The sequence below is a fragment of the Rattus norvegicus genome, chromosome 10 (assembly GCF_036323735.1).
Source record: "Rattus norvegicus strain BN/NHsdMcwi chromosome 10, GRCr8, whole genome shotgun sequence".
NCBI classification, from domain to species: domain Eukaryota; kingdom Metazoa; phylum Chordata; class Mammalia; order Rodentia; family Muridae; genus Rattus; species Rattus norvegicus.
This window is the reverse complement of record NC_086028.1, coordinates 4,623,093-4,630,448: the sequence shown is the minus strand read 5'-3', so window position 1 is coordinate 4,630,448 and position 7,356 is coordinate 4,623,093. Positions and strand designations below refer to the sequence as shown.

Below are 7,356 nucleotides of genomic sequence, written 5' to 3'. Positions count from 1 at the left end.
TTGGTGCCTTCGCATTTGGTGCATAGATATTGAGAATTGAGAGTTCATCTTGGTAGATTTGTTTTTTGATGAGTATGAAGTGTCCTTATCTTTTTTGATAACTTTTAGTTGAATGTTGATTTTATTCGATATTAGAATGGGTACTTTAGCTTGTCTCTTGGGATAATTTGCTTGGAAAATTTTTTTTTCCAGCCTTTTACTCTGAGGTAGTGCCTGTCTTTGTCACTGAGGTATGTTTTCTGTATGCAGCAAATTACTGGGTTCTCTTTCCGTAACCAGTGTATTAGTGTATTTCTTTTTACTGGGGAGTTGAGTCCATTGATGTTAAGAGATATTAAGGAATAGTGATTGTTGCTTCCTGTTATTTTTGTTGTTAGAGGTGGAATTATATTTGTGTGGCTCTTCTCTCCTTTTGGGTTTGTTACAAGGAGATTACTTTCTTGCTTTTTCCAGGGTGTAGTTTCCCTCTTTATGTTGGAGTTTTCCATCTATTATCCTTTGTAGCGCTGGATTTATAGAAAGATATTGTGTAAATTTGGTTCTGTCATGGAATACCTTTGTTTCTCCATCTGTGTTAATTGAGAGTTTTGCTGGATATAGTAGCCTGGGCTGGCATTTGTGTTCTCTTAGGGTCTGTATGACATCTGCCCAGGATCTTCTGGCTTTCTTAGTCTCTGGTGAGAAGTCTGGTGTGATTCTGATAGGTCTGCCTTTATATGTTACTTGACCTTTTTCCCTTACTGCTTTTAATATTCTTTCTTTGTTTTGTGCATTTGGTGTTTTGACTATTATGTTATGGGAGGAATTTCTTTTTTGGTCTAATCTATTTGGAGTTCTGTAGGCTTTTTGTATGTTTATGGTCATCTTTTTCTTTAGGTTAGGAAAGTTTTCTTCTATAATTTTGTTGAAAATATTTACTGGCCTTTTAAGTCAGGAGTCTTCTCTCTCTTCTATACTTATTATCTTCATGTTTGATCTTCTCATTGAGCCCTGGATTTCCTGGATGTTTTGGGCTAGGAGCTTTTTGTGTTTTATATTTTCTTTGATGGTTATGTCAGTGTTTTCTATGATATCTTCTACCCCTGAGATTCTCTCTTCTCTTGTCTTCTTTTGGTGATGCTTGCATCCATGACTCCTGATCTCTTTCCTAGGTTTTCTATCTCCAGGGTTGTCTCCCTTTGTGCTTTCCTTATTGATTCTATTTCCATTTTAAAATCCCCAATTTCTTCACTTGTTTGGTTGTGTTTTCCTATAATTCTTTTTTTTTTTTTTTTTTTTTTTTTTTGGTTCTTTTTTTCGGAGCTGGGGACCGAACCCAGGGCCTTGCGCTTCCTAGGCAAGCGCTCTACCACTGAGGTAAATCCCCAACCCCTCCTATAATTCTTTAAGGGATTTGTCCCCGCCAGTGGGGACCCAGTTATTCAGGGTCCCGAAGAGGCTCTCTACCTGTGGGCCAAAATGGGGGTGAAGAGAAGAAGGAGACCAAGCAAAAGTTCTGTTGTCAAGGTCTCGTTTATTGGGATGAACGTTACAGCTTTTAAGGCTTTCAGGTAGGGGGAGTGACCTTTGTGAAACATGAAGGAGGGGGAGATGAGGGTATAGGCAGTGATAGCTGGAGGCAAAGAAGTCAGGCGATGAGGTCAGGTGGTGGAGACACTGGGTGTTGACTGAGGAGATAACTGGTATCTGCTCGAGCTGAGGCATCCCTTGAATGTTATACTCCTGTGCCATAAATTCACGGGAGAGGCTTTATCCAACAATCTTAAGGCTTATGGCAGTCATCTTAGAGGTGAGTCTCTGTGGCCAAACAGCCCAGAGTCACCTAGTCATTTTGAGCCATGCAGTCAAAAAGCGGCTAGGCCCAAATCCAATATGGCTCCGTGCAGGGATTTTTTTTATGTTTCCTTTTTAAGGTCTTCTACTTGTTTATCTGTGTTGTCCTGTATTTCTTTAAGGGAGTTATTTATGTCCTTCTTAAAGTCCTCTATCATCATCATGAGATGTGATTTTAAATCCAAATCTTTGCTTTTCCAGTGTGTTTGCATATACAATATTTGCTCTGGTGGGAGAACTGGGCTCTGATAATGCCATGTAGTCTTGGTTTCTGTTGCTTAGGTTCCTGCCCCTCCCTCTCGCCATCAGATTGTCTCTGGTGTTAGCTTGTCTTGTTGTCTCTGACAGCGCCTTGAACCTCCTGTAAGCCTGCATGTCAGTGTCAGCACTCCTGTAGTTCTGTTTTCTTATAGCCGGATCTGGGAACAGAGAGCTCCTCCTGGTTTCATGTGTCCTGAAGCCTCCAGCCGGTTGCTTGGAGCAGAGACACATCTCTGCTCTCAGGTGTGTCTGCCCTGCTGGCGACAGGCTTTCAGCTCTCAGAGCAGGCAGAAACTGGAAGGTTCCTGCCCCTGACTGCTCCTAATTTCCTGTGCCCAGAGGGCACAGAGAGCACTAGGCGGTTCCTCCTGGGTCAGGAATGTGGGCAGAAGTAGTTGTCTTCTCTGAGCTCTCAGGATTGTCCCCCCTTTTGGGAGTCCTGCTCTCTCCCCCATGGGATTTGGGTACAGAAAGCTGTCGGAGCCGTTCAGTTCTGGGCGCAGGCAGAAACTGGAAGGTTCGTGCAACTGACTGCTCCAGGGTTCCTGTATCCAGAGGGCACTAGGCAGGTTCCTCTTGGGCCAGGAATGTGAGCAGAAGTGGTGGTCTCCCTTGAGCTCTCAGCATTGTTTGCACTTCTGAGAGTCCACTTCTCTCCTTCAGGGGATTTGGGTACAGAGAGCTGTGGGAGCCTTTCAGCTCCAGGCGCTGACTTCTAAAGTTCTTACTTCATTTTCCTATGCTGTTTCTAGGCTCATCATCACAAGTAAAAAATGCCTCGTAAATTTACCCTGGGGATCGAGTGTGCTAATATACATAAAGTTCTGTGGATCGGTTTAAACTTAGTCAATTAGCCTGACACTGTAGCTTAGTGGTAACTTGCTTACCTGGCATCTGAGACTCTGGGTTCCATCTCAATACTGCCATTCCCAGTTCTTCAGTTTGAGACTCAGAGGTCTGGACTTGGCTTGGTTGGTCCCTCTGGCCAGGGATCTCGGGAGGTTGGGCAGAGTGTTTGGGGGTGGAGTTCCAGTCATTCAGTGCTTGCTAGGGCGACAGAATATTCTTTCAGCCTCAGTCATGAAGCGGCTGGGTGGCCTCTTTACTCTGCGGCTTTCCACAGGCTATCTCGGAATCTGAGACAGGAGCCTTCCAGAAAAATAGACTGTTGCTGTTTTCTTATAACTGATCCTAGAAGTGACACATAGCGCTTCTGCCACTAGAGGGTATGAAGAAGTCCAGTTGATCCCCAGGAAGCATATGTTACAGTTGTTAATAGGGTGGGACTTTTTTTTTACCACTTAAAATAGCACTTGACATCAGGTGAGCATTGTGTGAACTTGGGGGACAACTGTTGTCACTGTCATCACTGAAGGACGATGTCTTCAGGAGAATAGCAGCTGAGGTGTGGAGCCCAGGCTGGCCTGCATGATGAACTTGGGCTGCTCTGATAGCCACGCGTCAGCCACTGGTGTATGGTGGCCCTAGTAAAGCTCAGTGTACTGAGCAGAATGGTGCACTCCAGATGGCGTCTCTGTCTGCAGTCAGGGTCTTCCTTATGGCCGACAACTCAGGAAGTAGCTGGCAGTGCTTGCCGCCAAGCCTGGTGACTCGAGCTCTATCTCCAGGACCCACAAGTGTTGTGGCTCATGTGTGTCTTCACATATCCATAAACACAGATAAATAATTAAATTATAAAAGCCCTAAAAGTCATTGGATTTTTTATTTTTTAAATTACTTGTTCAAACTCTGGGGAAGTTTAAAGAAAAAGAAAGAAAAAGCACCTTTTAAGTGAGGAAGATCTATTTGTCAGCTTTCTTTTATTGTACTAAAACCTGAAACAGTCAACTAAGGAGGAGGAAGGGTTCGTTTGGGTTCACATTCCCCGTAGGTTTTAGTCATGGTTTATTGATCTCTGTGTTTGATGCTGTACTGAAGAGGCATCCTCTGGTGGGAGTACAGAGCAGAGTTGGTCACCTTAGGGTCAGGAGAGGAAGAGGAAGAGGCTGGAAGGTCCCCTCTCTCCTCCAAGGGCACTCTGCCAATGAGGAAGAGCATCTGCCATGCTAGTGGTTCTCAGCCTGCAAATGGCACCCCTGGGGGTGTTGAGTGACCTTGTACAGAAGTCGCCTAAGCCCGTTGGGAAGCACAGATGCATTACGATTCCTAACAGTAGTGACATCACAGCGATGAGGTAGCAATGACAGTCACTGCATGGCTCAAGAGGCTGAGGCTCAGAGCTCGCCTCAGTTATGATATGAGGGTGGGCCAGTCTCACGCTGTGTTCACAGGAGGGATGTGGGTATATTGGCACACCGGTGCCCTGTGGTTATGTAAGGTGCGACCACCAGGGAAAACTGGGCCAGGGCTGTGCAGGGCCTTTTCCTTTTATCCTCTAACTTCCTGCAAATCTTTAACCATTTCAAACTAAAAATGTAAAACAATAACTGCATTTGGTCATTCCTAGGGGTCAGTCACCAGTGCCCCCAATCTAGGCCTTTGTCCTTCCCAAGAAAGTATGAGCACATTCTCACTTGAGGCCTCTCACGTCCCAGAGATGAAAGTGTTCATGTCCCACCAGGGCAAAGATGGCTGGGTTAAACTGGCATCTGCCAAAGATTTTTATCCAGTAAGCAGGCATGTTTAAATGGCATCTCACCATTTGATGGAAATTGGATTTCTATTACATAGGTGTGGTTTTTAAATGGAATCTTAACACATTGTTAAACAAACGATTCAGCAGCCACCTGAAACGCTTTAGTGCTGACCAGAGGTGGGGTGAGCCGGGAGCCTGAGGGTTGGCCTGTATGGGAGGCAGGTGGGATGAGAGCCAGAGGCCCAGCACTGAAACAGTGCATCTGCCTGCTCAGTGGTCTGTGCACTCGGCTCACCCAACCCCTTGAAGGTGGTCTTTGGAGAGCAAGCCTTAATTTTCTTCCTTACAGACATGTGTGTACATTGCTCTCCTCCCCTCGTCTGAAGTACTGTGTGATGTCTTGGAGCAGTAGGTGAGAGTGAGTTGTGTGACGAGGCCGTGGTTAGCGAGCCTTACTAAGTACATAGTGCAGTTCTCCTCAACCGCCTGCTCACAGACTGTTGTTTGGTTTCAGACAATTGCTGTTGCCATTTCAGCTGGAGAAAATGCAGTCATGGACAGATCCCAGACAGTCTGTCACAGGGTAGTGGGAGGGCTCATTTGTGTTTTCCTTAATCAAATCTTCTGAGATTTGCGCAAAGTTCTCAGTGATTTCTGAGTGTCTGGTGCTTCCTACATTTGAGCCTGATGTTCTCTTTCTCCAAACTGACTGCAAAGAACAGTACAAAGGAGGTGCCGTCTTCATAGACTGTATTGTAGTATAGGACACTGGAAACAGAAATAGGCAATTTCAGATTTTACAGCTAAATAGGTGGGTGGCATTGCACTAAGGAATGCTATTTCCATCTGTCAGTAGACTGAGTAAGTGTTTGCTGCGCTACAGTTAAAGAGACTAGCTTGGGTGAAGAAAGTGTGCAAGTGGTCCTACCCTGTACACCGGACTCTGAAGGAGTGTGAGTTGTCAGCTGTGCACGCTGTAGGGTGTGACCGCATGCACCAGCCTCTGCAGGAGTGTGCGTGGTCAGCAGTGCACGCTGTAGGGTATGACTGCATGCACCAGCCTCTGCAGGAGTGTGCGTGGTCAGCAGTGCACGCTGTAGGGTATGGCCGCATGCACCAGCCTCTGCAGGAGTGTGCGTGGTCAGCAGTGCACGCTGTAGGGTATGACTGCATGCACCAGCCTCTGCAGGAGTGTGCGTGGTCAGCAGTGCACGCTGTAGGGTATGGCCGCATGCACCAGCCTCTGCAGAGTGTGCGTGATCAGCAGTGCACGCTGTAGGGTATGGCCGCATGCACCAGCCTCTGCAGGAGTGTGCGTGGTCAGCAGTGCACGCTGTAGGGTATGACTGCATGCCCCAGCCTCTGCAGAGTGTGCGTGATCAGCAGTGCATGCTGTAGGGTGTGACCGTGCACCAGCCTCTGCAGGAGTGTGCGTGGTCAGCAGTGCATGCTGTAGGGTATGGCCGCATGCACCAGCCTCTGCAGGAGTGTGCGTGGTCAGCAGTGCACCAGCTTTACTGTTGACTCCTAGAGGATGCAGAGATGAAGCTGATGACAAGGAATGTGATTTTACTTCCAGGCAAAAATGTTAGAGGAGTAACAGGTTTTCTTCCCGAAGATGCCCTTACCTGCACATGCTTGTCGGGATAGGAGCACAATACTAATGGGCTTCATTTCAACATGTTGACTTTTCAGCTAGTTTTCTCTTCTTAAATATATTCTAATTGTTGGAATATTTTGAAGTGAGACTTATTATTTGTATAATCATAGAAGAAATCTAGCTTGAGCCCTTTTTATTGTAAAGCAGGGTGTTTAATGAAACACTGAAAACTTGAGGTGGGAAGCGAGAGGCAGACAGAGAAGGTGGACAAGGAACCACTTGTGCTACAGCTGCTGAGAGATTGAATCTCAGACTCCAGAGAGACACAGGGAAGTCTGTCTTGGGGACAGAGAGATCTAGGGTTTACTGGTATCCTAACCACGTGATCTTGTTCAGAGACATTATCAAACTCCTCTCTTACTCAACTGAGAGAATATGACAGGTGATTGTGAATTTTTCACAAATGATGGATGGATGAATGTGCATATGTGTGAGTCAGTGAGCTTCTCTGGGTCGAAGCTGTGTGGTGGGTAAAATGGATGGATGAATGCAAACGTGGGTGTGATTTGGTGAGCTGACATCTCAAGGTCAAAGTGGTGTGATGGACAGTAGTGAAATGTCCGTTTCTTCTCCTGGGACCTCATGTCCCATGATGAGCCAGTGTACCTGGGGAATGGATTTGGGAGGTGGGTGGTGGCTGTATCCCAGTGTCTGTTTCCCTTTGTATGACCTTATGTGGGGCTGGGGATAATTTGGTCACTGTTTCTTCCTGGTGTCCCAGTTTCCTTATCTACAAGGTAGTAGCTGTGCTAGTTTCTGGGATGAATGCATAAGCACACAGCACAAGGCAAACCGTGTGACATACAGGAGCTTGTCTGGTGGGATTTACCCCAGCTGAACTGTGTGTGTGTGTGTATGTGCGCGTGTGCGTATGCGTATGCATATGTGTGCATGTGCATGTATGTGTGTACTATGCATGTGCGTGTGTGTGTATGTGCGTGTGTGTGCGTGTGCGTATGTGTGTGCATGTGTGTGCGTATGTGTATGTGTGTGTATGTGTGTATGC

The 7,356-nt window shown here is 46.4% G+C and overlaps 1 protein-coding gene across 14 annotated transcripts in view; it reads left to right on the top strand.

Annotated features, from left to right (window-relative positions):
- Snx29 (sorting nexin 29) overlaps positions 1–7,356 on the top strand; it is a 413,817-nt gene that overhangs the window by 175,234 nt on the left and 231,227 nt on the right. The gene's annotated exons all lie outside the window — the stretch shown is intronic.